A 15061-nucleotide genomic window follows, 5' to 3' on the forward strand; every position below is an offset into this window, starting at 1 on the left:
AACTCATACAGAAATACCTTTTTGTCCACTATTGGCAGCACACAACAGTAATATGTCCCCTCTTGCTACATAGCTAGAGTAGCAAGTTACAGGTGGAAAGCTATGGAAGAAAGTTGCATCCAGGAGCCTTCATAAGCAAACATGATGTGGCTCCACATTAAGTTATCCCACTTTTTCATTATCCACGTGTCTCAAATGTTGTATGATGTAACATAGCTTAACAGGACACATGATATGTCCAGTAACATCATAAAGAAGGGGTAACATAAGTCAAAACCAACAATATTTATTGACTGATCTTGAAAGTATTGGCTTACAAAAGCAAAATAAGTCATCACATTAAAAAATTCAGTGTTAGTGCAAGAAGCGAACTGTGAAACACACTGTGAAACCTATGAAAAGTGACAGTGGTATATGAAATACAGACCGCGTTCACGACCGCGATTTTCTTTCGTTCCAATTCTTGGATGTAGGATTTCCCTCCCTTTGTAGAAACCTGTTGAATGGATACATTTGGTCTAGGAAGTCCTAATTGTTTTGTTGTCAGTTTATCTTCATTAGTACGCCAACTAAAAAGCAGTTTCTGTCAAAGAGCGAATCAAGTTATTGCACTGAACATGGCAGCCATCTTGACAGAATATGCCTCCGTCGAAGCTGTATGACGTTCGTATAGGCTTTTACGTCCACTACTTATGACACGACATGGAGGGGCGAGCCCTCCCGGAAGCCATAGAGAATGCTGTCGCTACACGATGGTAGTCCTTTGGGGGATAGTAGTCCCTCACATTGCGCATGCTCAGACACAAACGGTTTACGGCATAATGCTCAACATCAACATCAACATATCTGGCTTGTCTTAACGCATAATGTAGGTTTATTTAACGTAATATTTAATAATGTTGTAAACGGTTTAAACGTCAACATATGGGGCTTGTCTTAACGCATAATGTGGGTATATTTAATGTTATATTTAATTATGTTGTAAACGGCTAACAGCATAAGGCTCTACGTCAACATATGAAACGAAACTGGGGAGAGACTTTTTGATCCTCCACCTCATCTGTTTTGTCCACTGTGACAACATCTTCTTTGTTTTTAAATAAATGGTCATGTTTTAAAAAAACTGGCTTTCGTCGCTTTTCTCCATGATTGAAAACGGATCTGTCGTTGTGACGCATGCGCGCGCGGCTTCGCTGTCGACAGCAGTCGACAGTGTCGCAAAATGACGCATGCGCAATGTGAGGGACTACTATCCCCCAAAGGACTACCATCGTGTAGCGACAAATGCCTTGAGAGCTCTGTTTTGTGAAAAAATAATGGATTTAACATGGGAGTCAATGGGAGAGGTCTGGGGCGATTTTCATTTCGCCCAAAATCGCCCCAGAAGGGGCGGGGCCATTTGAAGCACGACTTTAGGCTGACTGAACGACTGTTACCTGATTCGACAATGACATACAGAGGCAGATCAGACGGTCTAGTGGTAGAATCCGACAGAAAAAAATGATTACATTTAAATTTACATGTCATTTACGCGACTTACAAGGATATTGCGTTTATACATCAGGAGGTTTTTTTTTTGCCCTTATGGACAAGCCGCCCCTGCCCTTGAGAAATGAAACAGATAGTTTACAACTTCAAGGGTCACAGAAACTCTCACAGAAAGTGCCTCTATGTGAAAACTGTACACGCATGTCCTTCTTAGCCGCATGTCCTTCTCAGCCTGTATTCACCACCTTCCTGCAGGTTATGATATTACCTCAGTGAGTTGCAGAGCACTGAGGTCTACTTCTTTGAGATATTGTAATCATTTCCTTCCTGAAAGCATACTTTAATCTGTCTGAATCTGGATGGAAAGGTTCTCCCATGCCTTTGAGAGTAAAAGAGAAAAAAGGAAAACAAAAGAAAGAATATAAAGAAATATAAAGTCTTCAGTAGCTCCGAAAGATATGTCTCTCAGAGGAACCTACATTCATTCATTTCAAAGCTGGTCTCTTTGGGACTATCACTGTCACAAAAGTCTTTTTCACTGCGCTGTTTCTAGTGCTTTCATAAAGGGTATTATCAGCTAGAAGTCTGGAACGAGAGGAGCATCGACAAAACCGTAGGCAGACTGATGGCCTCATCTTCAGATATTCAGCAGTACAACTATCCAAAAAAGCCCATTTTGGAGTGGTGAGAAGAATCACATCATCATCAGAAAAGTAAATTCTTGACCTCTGGCCCGGTACTAGATAGAAGAATCTACTGGATGATCAAGGATTTTACTGGCAGGCAGATCTGGTAATAATGTGCCACACACACACACACACACACACACACACACACACACACACACACACACACACACACAGAGAGAGAGAGAGAGAGTTATAGCTTCTTCCTTGTAAAGCATCTTCATATAGGGCCTTTCTGTTTAGATATACATGCAGTATAAAAGTGTTCACACACAGAGCTACATAGCAACATAGTAAGATAACTCACTGAACATCTTCTCTCATTTGACCGTTGAGAAATGCAACAGCTCAGGCACCATTGCCACAAATGTGAAGGTGGCTCTCTTCTGAAGCAGTTTGGTCTAGGAAGTCCTAATTGTTTTGTTGTCAGTTTATCTTCATTAGTACGCCAACTAAAAAGCAGTTTCTGTCAAAGAGCGAATCAAGTTATTGCACTGAACATGGCAGCCATCTTGACAGAATATGCCTCCGTCGAAGCTGTATGACGTTCGTATAGGCTTTTACGTCCACTACTTATGACACGACATGGAGGGGCGAGCCCTCCCGGAAGCCATAGAGAATGCTGTCGCTACACGATGGTAGTCCTTTGGGGGATAGTAGTCCCTCACATTGCGCATGCTCAGACACAAACGGTTTACGGCATAATGCTCAACATCAACATCAACATATCTGGCTTGTCTTAACACATAATGTAGGTTTATTTAACGTAATATTTAATAATGTTGTAAACGGTTTAAACGTCAACATATGGGGCTTGTCTTAACGCATAATGTGGGTATATTTAATGTTATATTTAATTATGTTGTAAACGGCTAACAGCATAAGGCTCTACGTCAACATATGAAACGAAACTGGGGAGAGACTTTTTGATCCTCCACCTCATCTGTTTTGTCCACTGTGACAACATCTTCTTTGTTTTTAAATAAATGGTCATGTTTTAAAAAAACTGGCTTTCGTCGCTTTTCTCCATGATTGAAAACGGATCTGTCGTTGTGACGCATGCGCGCGCGGCTTCGCTGTCGACAGCAGTCGACAGTGTCGCAAAATGACGCATGCGCAATGTGAGGGACTACTATCCCCCAAAGGACTACCATCGTGTAGCGACAAATGCCTTGAGAGCTCTGTTTTGTGAAAAAATAATGGATTTAACATGGGAGTCAATGGGAGAGGTCTGGGGCGATTTTCATTTCGCCCAAAATCGCCCCAGAAGGGGCGGGGCCATTTGAAGCACGACTTTAGGCTGACTGAACGACTGTTACCTGATTCGACAATGACATACAGAGGCAGATCAGACGGTCTAGTGGTAGAATCCGACAGAAAAAAATGATTACATTTAAATTTACATGTCATTTACGCGACTTACAAGGATATTGCGTTTATACATCAGGAGGTTTTTTTTTTGCCCTTATGGACAAGCCGCCCCTGCCCTTGAGAAATGAAACAGATAGTTTACAACTTCAAGGGTCACAGAAACTCTCACAGAAAGTGCCTCTATGTGAAAACTGTACACGCATGTCCTTCTTAGCCGCATGTCCTTCTCAGCCTGTATTCACCACCTTCCTGCAGGTTATGATATTACCTCAGTGAGTTGCAGAGCACTGAGGTCTACTTCTTTGAGATATTGTAATCATTTCCTTCCTGAAAGCATACTTTAATCTGTCTGAATCTGGATGGAAAGGTTCTCCCATGCCTTTGAGAGTAAAAGAGAAAAAAGGAAAACAAAAGAAAGAATATAAAGAAATATAAAGTCTTCAGTAGCTCCGAAAGATATGTCTCTCAGAGGAACCTACATTCATTCATTTCAAAGCTGGTCTCTTTGGGACTATCACTGTCACAAAAGTCTTTTTCACTGCGCTGTTTCTAGTGCTTTCATAAAGGGTATTATCAGCTAGAAGTCTGGAACGAGAGGAGCATCGACAAAACCGTAGGCAGACTGATGGCCTCATCTTCAGATATTCAGCAGTACAACTATCCAAAAAAGCCCATTTTGGAGTGGTGAGAAGAATCACATCATCATCAGAAAAGTAAATTCTTGACCTCTGGCCCGGTACTAGATAGAAGAATCTACTGGATGATCAAGGATTTTACTGGCAGGCAGATCTGGTAATAATGTGCCACACACACACACACACACACACACACACACACACACACACACACACACACACACACACACACACACAGAGAGAGAGAGAGAGAGTTATAGCTTCTTCCTTGTAAAGCATCTTCATATAGGGCCTTTCTGTTTAGATATACATGCAGTATAAAAGTGTTCACACACAGAGCTACATAGCAACATAGTAAGATAACTCACTGAACATCTTCTCTCATTTGACCGTTGAGAAATGCAACAGCTCAGGCACCATTGCCACAAATGTGAAGGTGGCTCTCTTCTGAAGCAGTGATGGGGGCACCAGTGCACATGCTAACCGCCTCATAATCTGGTTGCCGTGGAGCTCAAAGTTTCCATGGAGCTCAGAGCACACCCCAGCTGAATTTAGCTTCCTTGTCTGTCACCTGCAGAGGTTCATCAACAACTGCCTGAATGATCAGATGAGGATTTATGGTTATATCTCTCAATAAGTCAACCTTATCACTCAGAAATGATACAAAACTTCTTGTGATGCAGTGTTAGAGTGTCAGCTCTCTCGGACAGCCACATTTGGTTGCTATCCATGTGACATCTGATGCCAACAAACACTTTTTCCCTTTCTTACATTTACATTTACATTTACATTTAGTCATTTAGCAGACGCTTTTGTCCAAAGCGACGTACAAGGGAGAGAACAGTCAAGCTAAGAGCAATAAAAAAGCATGGTGTAACAATAAATACTACTTTACATGAGAATTAGAAAAACAACAACCTAGAAAAGAGGAAAAAGAAGTGCAGGAATGTAACTGCTGAAGTGCAAGTTAAGCGCTAGTCAGGTGCCAGTTAGGAGGGGAGGTGCTCTCTGAAGAGTTGGGTCTTCAAAAGCTTCTTGAAGGTAGAGAGGGACGCCCCTGCTCTGGTAGTACTAGGCAGTTCGTTCCACCAACGTGGAACTATAAATGAAAATAGTCTGGATTGCCGTGCTTGCACGGACGGCAGTGCCAAACGACGCTCACTAGACGAGCGCAGCGTCCTGGGTGTAACATTTGCCCTTACAAGAGCATTTAGGTAGGTGGGAGCAGAACCAGTAAGCACTCTGTAGGCAAGCATAAGTGACTTGAACTTAATGCGAGCAGCTACTGGCAGCCAGTGGAGCTCGATGAGTAGCGGGGTGACGTGTGCCCTTTTCGGTTGGTTGAACACCAGACGCGCCGCCGCGTTCTGGATCATCTGTAGTGGTTTCACCACGCAAGCCGGCAGGCCCGTTAGGAGGGCGTTGCAGTAGTCAAGGCGGGAGCTCACCAAGGTTTGCACCAGCAGCTGGGTGGCATACTGGGTTAGGTACGGCCTGATTTTGCGGATGTTGTATAGCGCAAAGCGGCACGACCTGGAGACAGAGGCGATGTGGGCCGTGAAGGTCAGTTGGTCATCAATAATGACCCCGAGGTTTCTTGCTGTTTTGGATGGAGCAAGAGATAAAGAGTCAGTATTGATCTTGATGTTGTGGTGGATGACCTGTTTGGCTGGGAAGACCATCAGTTCCGTTTTGGCCAGGTTCAGCTGAAGGTGGTGATTTTTCATCCATGTGGATATATCAGCGAGACAGTCCGAAATCCGCGTCGAGACCGTGGTGTCCTCAGGAGGGAAAGACAGAAACAGTTGAGTATCATCGGCATAACAGTGGTAGGAAAAACCATGCGAGCGGATGATAGGGCCCAACGAGGTGGTGTAAATGGCAAAGAGAAGTGGTCCCATCACCGAGCCTTCTGAGGGTTTGTTTGCAGCAAAACATGTTGTTTGTGTTCCAGGAAAATGTACTTGGTTCTGGCTTCTCAGCGGCTGACTCTTTCCAAACTAGAATTTAAGAAAGAAAAACAAAAGTAATTTGTTCTGGTTCAGCACCACATGAAAACAAACAAAGGAGACGACATCTTTCCAAGAAGAGAATGCAGGGGGGTTAGCAGCTTCCCCTGAGTCTGATTGGCACTAAATAAAACACAGAGGGGTAAGGAGGAGAGAGGGAGTCTCTAATTGAGACTAAAGAATCTTGGCTTTGCTCCGGTATGGTGCAAATGACACAATCAGAGGACAAACAGGCCACTCTGCACCTTGAGGACTATTATCCACAGATTGTTGCTCAGTGAAGTCTCTGTGAGCTAGAGCATTACCTTCGCATTAGTGCCCAAATGTTGTCTCTGTTTAGTGGCTAATCTGCTTCTCATTTGACGACTGTGTGCATGTACTTGCAGTAAATTACCTCACATAGCAATTTGTGACAGTGATCAAGGACTAAGATTAAGACTTGTATAGTCCACCTTAAGGTTAAAATAATTTATAATAATTGAAATAATGTATAATAACTTCAAGTGACAGTCCACTATAGAAACCTCTTTTAAACACAGCAAGCCCTACTGTGATGGATCCCATGAGAAGTTCAGCTATGATTCAATCAATGTGTACATGATTTTGTGTTAATTTGTGCCCTCCCTGTGGATTTGTACTCTACACACTGTGGAGAAATAGAGTTAGTGAGTGAGTGAATGAGCGAGTTAGTGAATGAGCGGGAGATTTCCACAGAGATAACCCAAAACAGCTTAGACCGAAGCACGACAAAGCTGAGCCTGGGAACACAGGTTCTCAATGACAGCCTGGAGACGTGCACCAGCACACAAACTGCTGCTCTCATGTCAGTCATCCACAGCAGGTTGCTGTACGCCGTCTCGCTATCTCGGAGGTTGAAAAGCTCTTCACTGCAACAGGCAGCCTTATCATCAATCAGAGACATGCATCAACCTCTTTCCTCTTTTGTCTTTCTCTCGCAACACTGTGATTCATGTTTACACTGGTATTCTATTTAATGATACATTTCCAGATTAAAAAAAAGAAAAATGTGTTTGATTCCTCTCTCTTTACCAGCGTATATGAATTCTGGTAGGACTCGATCAGATAACTATGACTTTTTCAGTCATTATCAGGTGCAGCTGGAGGGTCTCACTGTTGGCTACGAATCACAGTCACAAAGAACAGAACAGATTAGAGTGTGAGTCCTGGGGGGGGTGGGGGGGTTGGTGACGCTTACACTTCAACTTCAGCACATCTCTTTCCATTTGAAAGGGATTCAGGTTTGTTTTTTTGAAGAAAAAAACATCCTGATGTCTAGATCTGTGATGAAACATTCTCATAGTTTCTGATGCAAGTGGGAGTTTAACGACACGATGGCTAACACGTGCTCTATCAAAGACATTGTAATTGTGTCCTTCCTATATGTGACCTCTAAACAAAGCACGCTGATCCTGAATTTATTTCGGGCTTTGGGCATGATAAAGATCAATTCCCATGCATTTTTTACGTATGGAATTTTTAATGAGTGCCGGGAGCATGTGAGCGTGTGCTGTTATTCTCACACAGCCCCATGTTGAGACGACTCAGGAAGGATCTCTTGCAGATCGATGCATGAAAGCATATAGCCAGCGGGGGGATGCATGATTGGTGTCACTCACATAACTGTGAGAACACATGCTCCCTATACCCTTAACCCACCCGCTGTTTTGAAACAGTCCAAATGAGCGTTTTCATATGAGCCAAGCTTCAGCCTTTAGACCAGCCTTTAAAAAGGATGTCCAAAATGGTGATACTTACGTTTTATGAGTGAAAATAAATGGTAAAGTTGTCAGATGTTACATTTAATACAGGCAGTGTCCCCACAAGTTATTATGTTGTAAAATTACAGATTTTATTATGTATATTTTATACATACTGTATTTTACATTGTACATTAAATACATTGTTGAATGCATAAAATACTAATCTACCAAGATTTAGATTTGCACTACCTGCATGTATGTAAAAATATTTTCTGAATATCCCAAATTTGAGTGGTACAACATTAAAAACTAGAGATGATACATTTGACATGAAGGCTAAAATATGAATATAAGTGCATTGTGATCTCGACTGGGCTGTTGGCTATCGTAGCTACCTTTGTGGAATGCAGTGCAGTGTGAGGTAATAACTTATAATAAATTATTAAAACATTAGACTTACTGAAAAAACGAAAAAGAAGATCTGTTAGTACAGATCACACAGAAGGTCTGTTAGTACAACCAACAGGACATGACTGTCAAAACTCTTAATTTGAACAGTTACACGAAATGACAAACTCCTTTACCTGGCAAACTCAACTACAAACTCAGCTACTTCACGTAACGAACCAGAATGGGGCGCTTTTCAGGTACTGCAGCTAGTCTCTTCTAGCGAAGACTGTCAATAATTTCATTCCCAAGTGTACCCCCGCCTCCTTATAACATAGCAGAATAAAGTTTAACAATTCATTTCTGGGGAAACATTTTTTTTGTAGATATCATCATAGAGAAAACTAACTTTTTTAATTTAGACACTGTGAATGGAAAGACAGTTTAGACGAGAAAAGTGACATGGAAAATAGGCTACTTAGTCGTTGAATCACATGGGGATGGGCAGAGTTACACGTTGTACTGCAGCCCACCATCAGGGGCGCTAGACCAGTGGTTGCTTCATGTTTTGAAGACGACACTCTGTCCATCTCTTTGTACATTCATTGCTTGGTGCTATAAATTACCCATTTACCACCCAACCACAGTTTTGTTCACAAAATAAAAGATGTAACACTTGGCTGACGACATACAGTATGTCATGTGATTGATCAGCTGGCTCAGAGTATGTCAACACTGTAAAGATTGAAATCTTAGTAAGATGAAATATCTTAAATCAAGGCAATATATGCTTGTTTTCTCTTCCTACCAGGCATTTGTTATGTTACAGCATTTCACTTGCTTTTTAGCGTTTCAGTCTTAAATGATCTTAATAAGGTATTATAATTTGTTACTGAGATTTTATTACTGGTTCTGAGCAAGTTAATGCTTGAAACTAGTTTGATCACCACTGACAAGTACAAAACTGCTTTGTCAAAGTCAGAATCAAGACAAATGTACTTATGATGTACTAATATACTAGTTTTAAGATACATTTAGGTCATTTTTTTTTAAATCTTGGTAAGTCAAATTTTCCTGTTCTGTATGCAGATTATTTTGATTATTTGAAGTAATATATCCCCCATTACATACTACATTACTTTTTTTTCTTGTTTTAAAAGCTGAATGTTTGCAGTGAATGATAGGGGTCTAAACTCAGTCTATGTCCCTCAGGTCATCACACTGCAGGTAGGGATAGAATGAAAAAGACGATGAGAAAAGGAAGGGGAGGGCTGGAGGAGAGTTGCTGAAGCGGTGGCATTGGAGGATGCTGACGCAGGGGCTGAGGTGGGAAGGATGCTATTTATATCGGAGCAGCAAGATAGGCAGCACGACCCTCAGGGGGAACATCTTGAAAATGTTAGCAATGAACTTTCATATCAGACCCCAAATGCTGACCAGAGTTATAATGTGAAACAGAGCTCACCACCACCACCAGTGGTGTAACTGTGGTTTAAATACATAGCTCTCAACAATGTCAACAGGACTCTGTCTAAGCTCATGTTATTAAAATTAACATTTTTTGTTCAACATCATTTGAATGCCTCTAATTGTAGAGTCAAATGGCATTTGATAGTAAGATCAGTCTAATCACTGCAGCCCCTGTTCCAAATGTATTATTTATAATTTATTCATAAAAGAGATCTGCAATAACAACCCCCCACTATTCTTCTTCTGATGCGAGAGAAGAGAATAAGAAACGACACGTGCTCACTGGGAGCAGTCTGGCATCTTTGATGTTGTCATGTGACTAATGATGAAAATGACTCCACACCACCCAATGGGTCGTCTACCCACCCAGCAGGAGAGCACCTCAGGAGAAGGATCTTATCTCTTGGTATCACTGTTTATACCATAATACAGGCACCATACCGTTATGCACAGAAGGGGGTCTTCTTGGGAAAACGTCCACAAGAGAGCGTTTTCTTTTATAAACTAATCTGGCTGATAGACAGTCCTATTCCTATTTATGTAACTGTCTAATTACAGTGCCCTCCAGAATTATAGGCACCCTAAATAACTTTAATATGAGTGCAAAAGGCTGATGAAAATTCCCCTTACTGTTTATGAAATGTTTGCTCAATAAATAAATACAATATCTAAATTCCATAAAAGAAAAAGATTTTATTCCGAAAATCATCTGTGTCATACTGGTGCTTCCTCATTTAGTATTTAGTGCAATCCCCGTTGTGCCAACAGAACAGCACTGAGTCTCCTCTTGTAATGTCTTATAAGACTTGAGAACACAGAGGAAGGGATTTTCAGCTATTCCTCAATGCAGAACCTCTCCAGGTCTTGGGGTCCTGGGTATTCTCCTGTGTACTCTCTTCCTGAGTTCAACCCACAGCTTTTCAATTGGATTAACGGGCAGGGGCCTAGGATGGCCATAGCAGAAGCTTGGTTTTCTGGTCATTTAACCATTTTTTTGTGGATTTTCATATATGCTATGGATTGTTGTCCTGCTGGAAGATCCAAGCATATACAAGTTTTAGCTTTGTTTTAGGCAGAGGCAGCCAGATTTTGATTTTAAATCACCGGGTACTTCCTGGAATCCATAATGTCATGTTTGCGAAGAAAACTTCCAGGGCCTTTGGATGAAAAACAGCCCTACAGCATCACAGATGTACTACACTTGGCATAACACTTTATCCTCTAACATCCTTTAGCACTTTATCCTCTAGCATCCTTTAACACTTTATCCTGTAGCATCCTTTAACACTTTATCCTCTAACATCCTTTAACACTTGGCATTAGGTGCTTTTCTCTGTAGCCATTTTTATTCCTACACCAAACCCACCTTGAGTGTTTGGAGTCAGAGAGCTCTATTTCTGTTTGGTCTGACCTCAGCACCCTGTCTAAAATTAAAGATCCATTGCCGTCTGGCTAACTCCAAGCACGCTTGTGACAGAAAGAAAAGAAAGGCTTCTTTCTGGCAAACCTTCCAAACAGTTTGTTGTCCTGTAGGTGACATCTTATGGTGGATTTGGAGGCACGGTGACCCCAAGATGCTACCAAACTGTGTAATTCCAGAAACTGTGTTTGTTTTTAGATTGTTTTACTTCTCTGACCATCCTCCTCACTGTGGCTGCTGACAAAATAGCCTTGCTTCCTCTTCTAGGCTGGTTCATGATAGATTTGAGTTTCTTTAGCTTCTTAATGATTGCCCAACTGTTGTTATGGGTATTTTAAGCCGAGTTGCTATTTTCTTGCACCCATTTCCTGATTTCTGCAAGTCACCACACTTTTGCCTTATTGCGATGGAATACTCTTAAATCTTTCCCATAGTGATGGATGACTAAGGCTTTGGGGGTTTTGGACCTCAGGAAACAGGAAATCATTGATGACTGCTTACAATTTCCTTAACACTTAAGCCAACTTTAAATTTGTTAAATATGCGCATACATACTTCATTCACACTTCCTTAATTCAAATTTCTAGGGGTGCCAATAATTGTGACATATGTGATTTTGTTTTAAAATAAATGGTTGCTTCATTCTCAGACTAAACTTACCTCAAATAAAGGTACGATTTGTTTTCTATTTTCAATATAATATAAAAGTCTTTGCAATCATCTTTAGCCAATAATACTGGAAGGCAATGTATATCAATAATAAGCTTTTATCATAGCTTCTGTTGTTTCTTTTTCCCTGAAAACAAAACTAATGTGATGACTCACGTTTGCCTAAAGAGCGTCATACAGACATACACAAACACTGCATTACCAAGATAAGGCTGATTGACAGGCAGAGGTTAAGTTTTATATTCAGGTAAGATTAATGTGTTGATGTTCTCTGTTCCTTACGTCATTCTGCTGGGGGTGTAGATATAAAGCAAACATGCCACTGTTTTACTGTACCTTTGGGAGAATGGTCTGAAAGCTAAGTCCTCAGCTGGCAATTCCCTCTCTGACTTTCTACACAGCCAAGGTATCAATGGGATCGGAAGGACGCCCAAGAGTACCACGAGCCAAAGAGACCAAGAACAGAACAGAAAACTCTGTCATCAACCAAATATCAGCAGCTGGCGCAGCTGGCGCAGCTCTTTGACCAATAGAAACCCAGTCAAAGACCTGGACTCAACACAGAGGATCTCACCCCAGAAACCTGCCCCCTGTGCTATGTTCTCAGGTGTTTGAGAGGATCAGAATATATTGGTTTTGCAATTGAACACTTCACTGACCTTGGTGTTCAGAGGTATAAAATGTAAACTAGACAAGCAGAAACAGCAGCAGAGGCACATTGCAGCCATCGACTGATGCACTGTAACAGAGGATGCAATAGATGGAAATCAATATCAGCAGTGGAGAGCGAATACAGGCATTTCTTTTCTTAGAATGCTAACAAGTAAGAGAGGGTCTTACCCAATTCACCCTCATCTGGGACTGCTGTTCTGTAGCAGGATACGATACAGAGAGTGAGATTCAATTATATTAAATTGAATACTGTCCCAGAGGTTTGGGACTTACCCAGGTAATCCACTATTACTCTTGAGACTGTATCTGCTGTTGTGACTGCGATGACAATAGTGAATCAGTTGGCATGAAATGAACATTAATATTATTTTACACAATCCCAAAGAGAACCCAGCAAATCCAGCCGCAATGCATATTACTGTATTTGATGCATCCAAAACAACAAACAGGCCAGTGCTATACCGTAACACTATCATAGTCTTGGATATAGTCAGTTTAATCTTGTGTAAAACTCATGTAGTACAGATACACCGCGTTCCACATTATTATGCAAATTACACTTTGCTCAGATTTTCCTAAATAGTAATGCACAGTCAGTCAGTATCATTTTCAAGTCATCAACTGTTAGAGTATAATTCAAATTTTATTGAACAAACCTCCTAATGATAACAGTATTTTTTTCAAAAATAAAAAACTCAAAATGCAGTGTTCCAAATTATTATGCAGAATTTCAGAGTTTCAAGATATTTTATAGGTTGTAAAGAACAAAAAATTGTCATTTGTTGAATTTGCAGCATTAGGAGGTCATATTTACTGAAATCAAAAAAAGTTTGAATCAAAAACATCTTAACAGGTCAAGTTACATGTTAACATAGGACCCCTTCTTTGATATCAACTTCACAATTCTTGCATCCATTGAACTTGTGAGTTCTTTGATAGTTTCTGCTTTAATGTCTTCGAGGATGCCATGATAGCCTCCCAGAGCACCTGCTTGGATGTGAACTGCCTTCCACCCACATAGATCTTTTGCTTGATGATGCTCCAAATGTTCTCAATAGGGTTAAGGTCAGGGGAAGATGGGGGCCACACAGTTTCTCTCCTTTTATGCCCATAGCAGCCAATGCGCCAGAGGTATTCTTTGCAGCATGCATACTTTGCCGAGGTCATTTTCACACCGTCAGGGACCCTGAAGGGGCCTACCAGCTCTCTCCCCATGATTCCGGCCCAAAACATGACTCCGCCACCTCCTTGTTGACGTCTCAGCCTTGTTGGGACATGGTGGCCATTCACCAACCATCCACTACTCCATCCATCAGGACCATCAAGGGTTGCACGGCACTCATCCGTAAACAAAACAGTTTGAAAGTTAGTCTTCATGTAGTCCTGAGCCCACTGCAACCTTTTTTGCTTGTGAGCTTGGTTTAGGGGTGGCCGAATAACAGGTTTAAGGACACTTGCCAACCTCTTGAGCATCCTACATCTTCAAGTTCGCGAGACTCCAGAGGCACCAGCCGCTTCAAACACCTGTTTGCTGCTATTCAATGGCATTTTAGTGGCTGCTCTCTTAACCCTACGCATTTGTTTGGCAGAAATCTTCCTTATTTTGCCTTTGTCTGAACGAACCCGCTTGTGCTGTGAATCGGTGACAAATTTCTTCACCGTCCGATGATCACGCGCAATTCTTTTGGAAATATCCAATGTTGTGATACCTTGACAAAGGTATTGCACTATTTGCCGCTTTTCAGCAGCAGAGAGATCCTTTTTCTTCCCCATTTTGCCTGAAACATGTAGCTTGCTTAATAATGTGGAACATCCTTCTTAAGTAGTTTTCCTTTGATTGGGCTCACCTGGCAAACTAATTATCACAGGTGTCTGGGATTGATTTCAATCATCCAAATAGCCCTGAGACACAATACCATCCATGAGTTTAATTGAAAAACCAAAAAATGAATGTTTATGACCCTTAAATACAATTTGCCTAATAATGTGGAATGCGGTGTATATGTAAATTCACATGCACGTGTTTCACACTAGTAGATTAAGTAAAATGAATGAACACTACGGTAACCGTGTCTTTTGAAGGGCCATTCTTTAGTCCTTTGAATATGAATATTGAATACAGACATCAGTGTCCACTACAGTATCTTGATAGTCTCTTGCTTTTAATGCGCTTTCAATGCGCTTTCAATGCGCTTTCAGAGTTTGAATGGCTGATAACGCCCAGACCACTGTCTGATCTCCCGGTGAGGACCATCCCATTGTAATACTCTCTTCATGATGGACACTAATGCCCAAACAAAGGCACTGACGTTCACCAGCGTCAGTCACACTGTGAGAGGTGGGTGGAGGAGATGGATGTGTTTGTTTGTGTGTGTCGCGCCAAGCAACCAATCCAGCCCCCCCACCCCCATTCAGAGATGGTTATATCAATCTTTATTTACCCAAGGAACACAGGACTGCAGGCAGAGAGACATTGTTTAAAGACACCCACTAGGCAGGCATACCACCCACTAACATCCAACCGTGTCTGATA

This window comes from Clupea harengus, chromosome 19 (genome assembly GCF_900700415.2).
Source record: "Clupea harengus chromosome 19, Ch_v2.0.2, whole genome shotgun sequence".
NCBI classification, from domain to species: domain Eukaryota; kingdom Metazoa; phylum Chordata; class Actinopteri; order Clupeiformes; family Clupeidae; genus Clupea; species Clupea harengus.